A 7,039-nucleotide genomic window follows, 5' to 3' on the forward strand; every position below is an offset into this window, starting at 1 on the left:
GGGCCCAGAAGCCGCCCCATAGACCCCAATGCGCCCCATAACCCACCCCATAGCACCCCATACCCTGCCCCATAGAGCCCAATGCACCCCATAACCCACCTCAATGCACCCCATACCTTGCCCCATAGAGCCCAATGCGCCCCATAACCCACCCCCCCATAGCCCAGCCCCATAGCACCCCATATCCCTGCCCCACACACCCCATAGGACCCCATAACCCACCCCATAGCATCCCATACCCTGCCCCATAGAGCCCAATGTGCCCCATAACCCACCTCAATGCACCCCATAACACTGCCCCATAGAGCCCAATGAGCCCCATAACCCACCCCATAGCACCCCATAACCCTGCCCCACACACCCCAATGCGACCCATAGCCCACCCCACACACAGCCCCCCCATAACCCTGCCCCATAGACCCCATAGCGCCCCATAACCCACCCCATAGCACCCCATAACCCACCCCATAGCCCTCCCCCCATAACCCTGCCCCACACACCCCATAGCCCCCCATAACCCTGCCCCATAGACCCCAATATACCCCATAATCCACCCCATAACCCACCCCATAACCCACCCCATAGCAACCCATAACCCACACCATACCCACCCCGCTGCCCCCCATAACCCTGCCCCACAGCACCCCATAGCACCCCATAACCCACCCCATAACCCTGCCCCACACACCCCATACGAACCCATAACCCACCCCATAACCCTGCCCCACACACCCCATAGCACCCCACAACCCCCCCATAACCCACCCCATAGCGCCCCATAACCCACCCCATAAGCCTGCCCCACACACCCCATAGCGCCCCATAACCCTGCCCCACACACCCCATAACCCACCCCATAACCCCCCCCATAACCCCCCCATAACCCACCCCATAGCGCCCCATAACCCCCCCTCCCCCCCATAGCCCTGCCCCATAGCACCCCGTAACCCACCCCACAGCACCCCATAACCCTGCCCCACACACCCCATAGCGCCCCATAATCCACCCCATAGCACCCCATAACCCTGCTCCATAGCACCCCAATGCATCCCACAACCCACCCCATAGCGCCCCATAATCCACCCCACAGCACCCCATAACCCACCCCACAGCACCCCATAACCCACCCCATAGCGCCCCATAATCCACCCCACAGCACCCCATAACCCACCCCACAGCACCCCATAACCCACCCCACAGCACCCCATAGCACCCCATAACCCACCCCATAACCCCCCATAGCCCTGCCCCATAGCACCCCATAACCCACCCCATAACCCACCCCATAGCACCCCATAGCCCTGCCCCATAGCACCCCATAGCCCCTCCCCCCCCCACGTGCCGCCCCCCGCCGTTGCTCACCCTCCTCCGCCCCTCCCCCCGGGGCTCTCGCAGGGGAGGGCGAGGGCGGGGCCGAGCCCCTCCCCCCGCAGCCGCGCGGCCGCCGCCAGGAGCCGGGGGGGGGAGGGGCCGGCCACGAACTGGGAGTAAAAGAGGGAGCGGAGGGGGGGAGGGGCGGCGGGGAGCAGCTGGGGGGGGAGGGGAGACACAGAGTCACATGGGGAGACATAGGGACACATAGAGACCCATAGAGACCCATAGAGACCCATAGAGACCCATAGGGACTCATAGGGACCCATAGAGACCCCATAGAGACCCATAGAGACCCATAGAGACACATAGAGACCCCATAGAGACCCATAGAGACCCATAGAGACCCATAGAGACCCCATAGAGACACATAGGGACCCATAGAGACCCATAGGGACCCATAGAGACCCCATAGAGACACATAGGGACCCATAGACATCCATAGAGACCCATAGAGCCTGCCCCATAGAACCCCATAGAGCCCGCCCCATAGAAACCCATAGAGCCCACCCCATAGAGCCAGCCACACAGAGCCCCATAGAGCCCCATAGAACCCCATAGAGCCCCATAGCCCCTCCCCCCCCGCCCCATAGCCCCTCCCCCTCCCCCCCCCGGAGCCCCTCCCCCCCCTCACCGTTCCCGCGCTCCGCACGAGGCGGGGCCGCGCGCAAAGCCCCAGCACGAGCAGGGCCCGGAGCAGCTCCCGCGCGCTCCGGAGCCGCAGCCCCGCCCCCCCCGAGAGGTCCAGGCCGGGGGGAGGGGCAGGGGGGAAGGGGCTCAGCCCCACGGAGCCCTGACCCATAGAGACCGGACCCATAGAGACCGGACCCATAGATCCGTGCCCTATAGATCCGTGACCCATAGAGACCGGACCCATAGAGACCGGACCCATAGATCCTGAGCCCTGCCCTATAGATCCGTGCCCTAGAGATCCGGGACCCATAGAGACCGGACCCATAGAGACCGGACCCATAGAGCCTGAGCCCTGACCCATAGAGCCCTGACCCATAGAGACCGGACCCATAGAGACCGGACCCATAGAGCCCTGACCCATAGATCCGTGCCCTATAGATCCGTGACCCATAGAGACCGGACCCATAGATCCGTGACCCATAGAGACCGGACCCATGGAGCCCTGACCCATAGAGACCGGACCCATAGAGCCGGGACCCATAGATCCGGGACCCATAGATCCGGGACCCATAGAGCCCTGACCCATAGAGACCTGACCCATAGAGACCGGACCCATAGAGCCGGGACCCATAGAGCCTGAGCCCTGACCCATAGAGACCTGACCCATAGAGCCCTGACCCATAGATCCGTGACCCATGGAGCCGGGACCCATAGAGACCGGACCCATAGAGCCCTGACCCATAGATCCGTGCCCTATAGATCCGTGACCCATAGAGACCGGACCCATAGAGCCCTGACCCATAGATCCGGAGCCCTGACCCATAGAGACCGGACCCATAGATCCGGGACCCATGGAGCCGGGACCCATAGAGACCGGACCCATAGATCCTGAGCCCTGACCTATAGAGCCTGAGCCCTGACCCATAGATTCATGACCCATAGAGCCTGAGCCCTGCCCTATAGAGCCCTGACCCATAGAGACCGGACCCATAGATTCGTGACCCATAGATTCGTGACCCATAGAGCCTGAGCCCTGCCCCATAGAGCCTGAGCCCTGCCCTATAGATCCTGAGCCCTGACCCATAGAGGCCTGACCCATAGATCCTGAGCCCTGACCCATAGAGACCGGACCCATAGAGCCTGAGCCCTGCCCCATAGAGCCCAAGCCCTGCCCCATAGATCCTGATCCCTGACCCATAGATTCTGATCTCTGCCCTGTAGATTCTGATCCCTGACCCATAGAGCCCTGACCCATAGAGCCCGAGCCCTGCCCCATAGATCCTGATCCCTGACCCATAGATCCTGATCTCTGCCCTGTAGATTCTGATCCCTGCCCTATAGAGCCCTGACCCATGGAGCCTGATCCCTGCCCCATGGAGCCCTGCCCTATGGAGCCCTGCCCCATAGATCCCTGCCCCATAGATTCGTGCCCCATAGAGCCCTGCCCCATAGATCGCTGCCCTATAGATCCTTGCCCCATAGATCCCTGCCCCATAGATCCCTGCCCCATAGATCCCAAGCCCTGCCCCATAGAGCCCTTCCCCATAGAGCCCTGCCCCATAGATCGCTGCCCTATAGATCCTTGCCCCATAGATCCTTGCCCTATAGATCCCTGCCCCATAGATCCCAAGCCCTGCCCCATAGAGCCCTGCCCCATAGATCCCTGCCCCATAGATCCTTGCCCTGTAGATCCCTGCCCTATAGAGCTCTGCTCCTGCCCCACAGACACCCCCCTGTGTCCCCTAGAGCCCTGCCCCATAGAGACCCCTCCTTGCCCCATAGATCCCCGCTCCTGCCCCATAGATCCCCGCTCCTGCCCTATAGATCCCTGCCCCATAGATCCCCGCTCCTGCCCCATAGATCCCTGCCCCATAGATCCTTGCCCCATAGATCCCCGCTCCTGCCCCATAGATCCCCGCCCCATAGACCCCTGCCCCACAGATCCCCCCCCCAGTTTCTGCCCCCCAGAGCCCCCGAGCCGCTCCTGCCCCATAGCGCCTGTGCAAAGGTCGGGGCCCACTGTGAGGCTGGGCTTTAAATGGGAGCTCCCGCCCCATAGATACACATTAACCCGGCCCCACACGGGTCAGTGCCCCACAGCGTGGGGTCAATGGGAGAGGGTGTTATGGGGCACGCTGTCGGGTGCGCTACGGGGCACGCAATGGGGCACGCTATGGGGCACGCAATGGGGCACGCTATGAGGCACGCTATGGGGCACGCCATGAGGCACGCTATGGGGTGTGCTATGGGGCACGCTATGGGGCACGCTATGGGGCACGCTATGGGGTGTGCTATGGGGCACGCTATGGGGCACGCCATGAGGCACACTATGGGGCACGCTATGGGGCACTCCATGAGGCACACTATGGGGCGTGCTACGGGGCACGCCATGAGGCACGCTATGGGGCACGCTATGGGGCACGCTATGGGGCACTCCATGAGGCACACTATGGGGCGTGCTACGGGGCACGCCATGAGGCATGCTATGGGGCGTGCTATGGGGCGCACTATGTGGCAGCTCTATGGGGCGCGCTATGGGGCACACTATGGGGCACTCCGTGAGGCACGCTATGGGGCACGCTATGGGGCACGCTATGGGGCGTGCTATGGGGCACGCTATGGGGCACGCTATGGGGCGTACTATGGGGCACGCTATGGGGCACGCTATGGGGCACGCTATGGGGCACGCCATGAGGCACGCTATGGGGCACACCATGAGGCACGCTATGGGGCGTGCTATGGGGCATGCTATGGGGCACGCTATGGGGCACACTATGGGGCACGCTATGGGGCTCGCTATGGGGCACGCTATGGGGCGTGCTATGGGGCGTGCTATGGGGCACGCTATGGGGCGTGCTATGGGGCACGCTATGGGGCACTCCATGAGGCACGCTATGGGGCGTGCTATGGGGCACGCTATGGGGCACGCTATGGGGCACGCTATGGGGCGTGCTATGGGGCACACTATGGGGCACGCTATGGGGCGTGCTATGGGGCATGCTATGGGGCACGCTATGGGGCACTCCATGAGGCACACTATGGGGCGTGCTACGGGGCACGCCATGAGGCACGCTATGGGGCGTGCTATGGGGCACACTATGGGGCACGCTATGGGGCACGCTATGGGGCACGCAATGGGGCACACTATGGGGCACGCTATGGGGCGTGCTATGGGGCACACTATGGGGCACACTATGGGGCGTGCTATGGGGCACACCATGAGGCACGCTATGGGGCGTGCTATGGGGCACGCTATGGGGCACGCTATGGGGCACGCCATGAGGCACGCTATGGGGCGTGCTATGGGGCACGCTATGGGGCGTGCTATGGGGCACGTTATGGGGCACGCTATGGGGCACACTATGGGGCACGCTATGGGGCGTGCTATGGGGCGCACTATGTGGCAGCTCTATGGGGCGCACTATGTGGCAGCTCTATGGGGCACGCTATGGGGCACACTATGGGGCACGCTATGGGGCGTGCTATGGGGCACGCTATGGGGCACGCTATGGGGCACGCTATGGGGCACGCTATGGGGCGTGCTATGGGGCACGCTATGGGGCACGCTATGGGGCACGCCATGAGGCACGCTATGGGGCACTCCATGAGGCACGCTATGGGGCGTGCTATGGGGCATGCTATGGGGCACGCTATGGGGCACACTATGGGGCACGCTATGGGGCTCGCTATGGGGCACGCTATGGGGCGTGCTATGGGGCGTGCTATGGGGCACGCTATGGGGCACTCCATGAGGCACGCTATGGGGCGTGCTATGGGGCACGCTATGGGGCACGCTATGGGGCACGCTATGGGGCGTGCTATGGGGCACACTATGGGGCACGCTATGGGGCGTGCTATGGGGCACGCTATGGGGTGTGCTATGGGGCACACTATGTGCAGTGCTATGGGGCGCACTATGTGGCAGCTCTATGGGGTGCGCTATGTGGCAGCTCTATGGGGCACGCTATGGGGGCACACTATGGGGCACGCTATGGGGCACGCTATGGGGCACACTATGGGGCGTGCTATGGGGCACGCTATGGGGCATTCCATGAGGCACGCTATGGGGCATGCCATGGGGCACGCTATGGGGCACACTATGGGGCATGCTATGGGGCACGCTATGGGCGTGCTATGGGGCACGCTATGGGGCACGCTATGGGGTGTGCTATGGGGCACACTATGGGGCACGCTATGGGGCGTGCTATGGGGCACGCTATGGGGCACGCTATGGGGCGTGCTATGGGGCATGCTATGGGGCACGCTATGGGGCACGCCATGAGGCACGCTATGGGGCGTGCTATGGGGCACGCTATGGGGCATGCTATGGGGCACGTTATGGGGCACGCTGTCGGGTGCGCTACGGGGCACGCAATGGGGCACGCTATGGGGCACGCTATGGGGCATGCTATGGGGCGTGCTATGGGGCACGCTATGGGGCGTGCTATGGGGCACACTATGTGCAGTGCTATGGGGCACGCCATGAGGCACGCCATGAGGCACGCTATGGGGCGTGCTATGGGGCATGCTATGGGGCATTCCATGAGGCACGCTATGGGGCACGCTATGGGGCACGCTATGGGGTGTGCTATGGGGCACGCTATGGGGCACGCTATGGGGCGTGCTATGGGGCACGCTATGGGGTGTGCTATGGGGCACACTATGTGCAGTGCTGTGGGGCGCACTATGTGGCAGCTCTATGGGGCGCGCTATGGGGCACACTATGGGGTACTCCATGAGGCACGCTATGGGGCGTGCTATGGGGCACGCTATGGGGCACTCCATGAGGCACGCTATGGGGCGTGCTATGGGGCACGCTATGGGGCGTGCTATGGGGCACGTTATGGGGCACGCTATGGGGCACACTATGGGGCACGCTATGGGGCACACTATGGGGCACGCTATGGGGCGTGCTATGGGGCGCACTATGTGGCAGCTCTATGGGGCGCACTATGTGGCAGCTCTATGGGGCACGCTATGGGGCACACTATGGGGCACGCTATGGGGCTTGCTATGGGGCACGCTATGGGGCACG

Source organism: Pezoporus occidentalis, unplaced genomic scaffold, assembly GCF_034315485.1.
Source record: "Pezoporus occidentalis ecotype Australia unplaced genomic scaffold, CSIRO_AGI_Poc_V1 ctg826, whole genome shotgun sequence".
Classification (NCBI taxonomy): domain Eukaryota; kingdom Metazoa; phylum Chordata; class Aves; order Psittaciformes; family Psittacidae; genus Pezoporus; species Pezoporus occidentalis.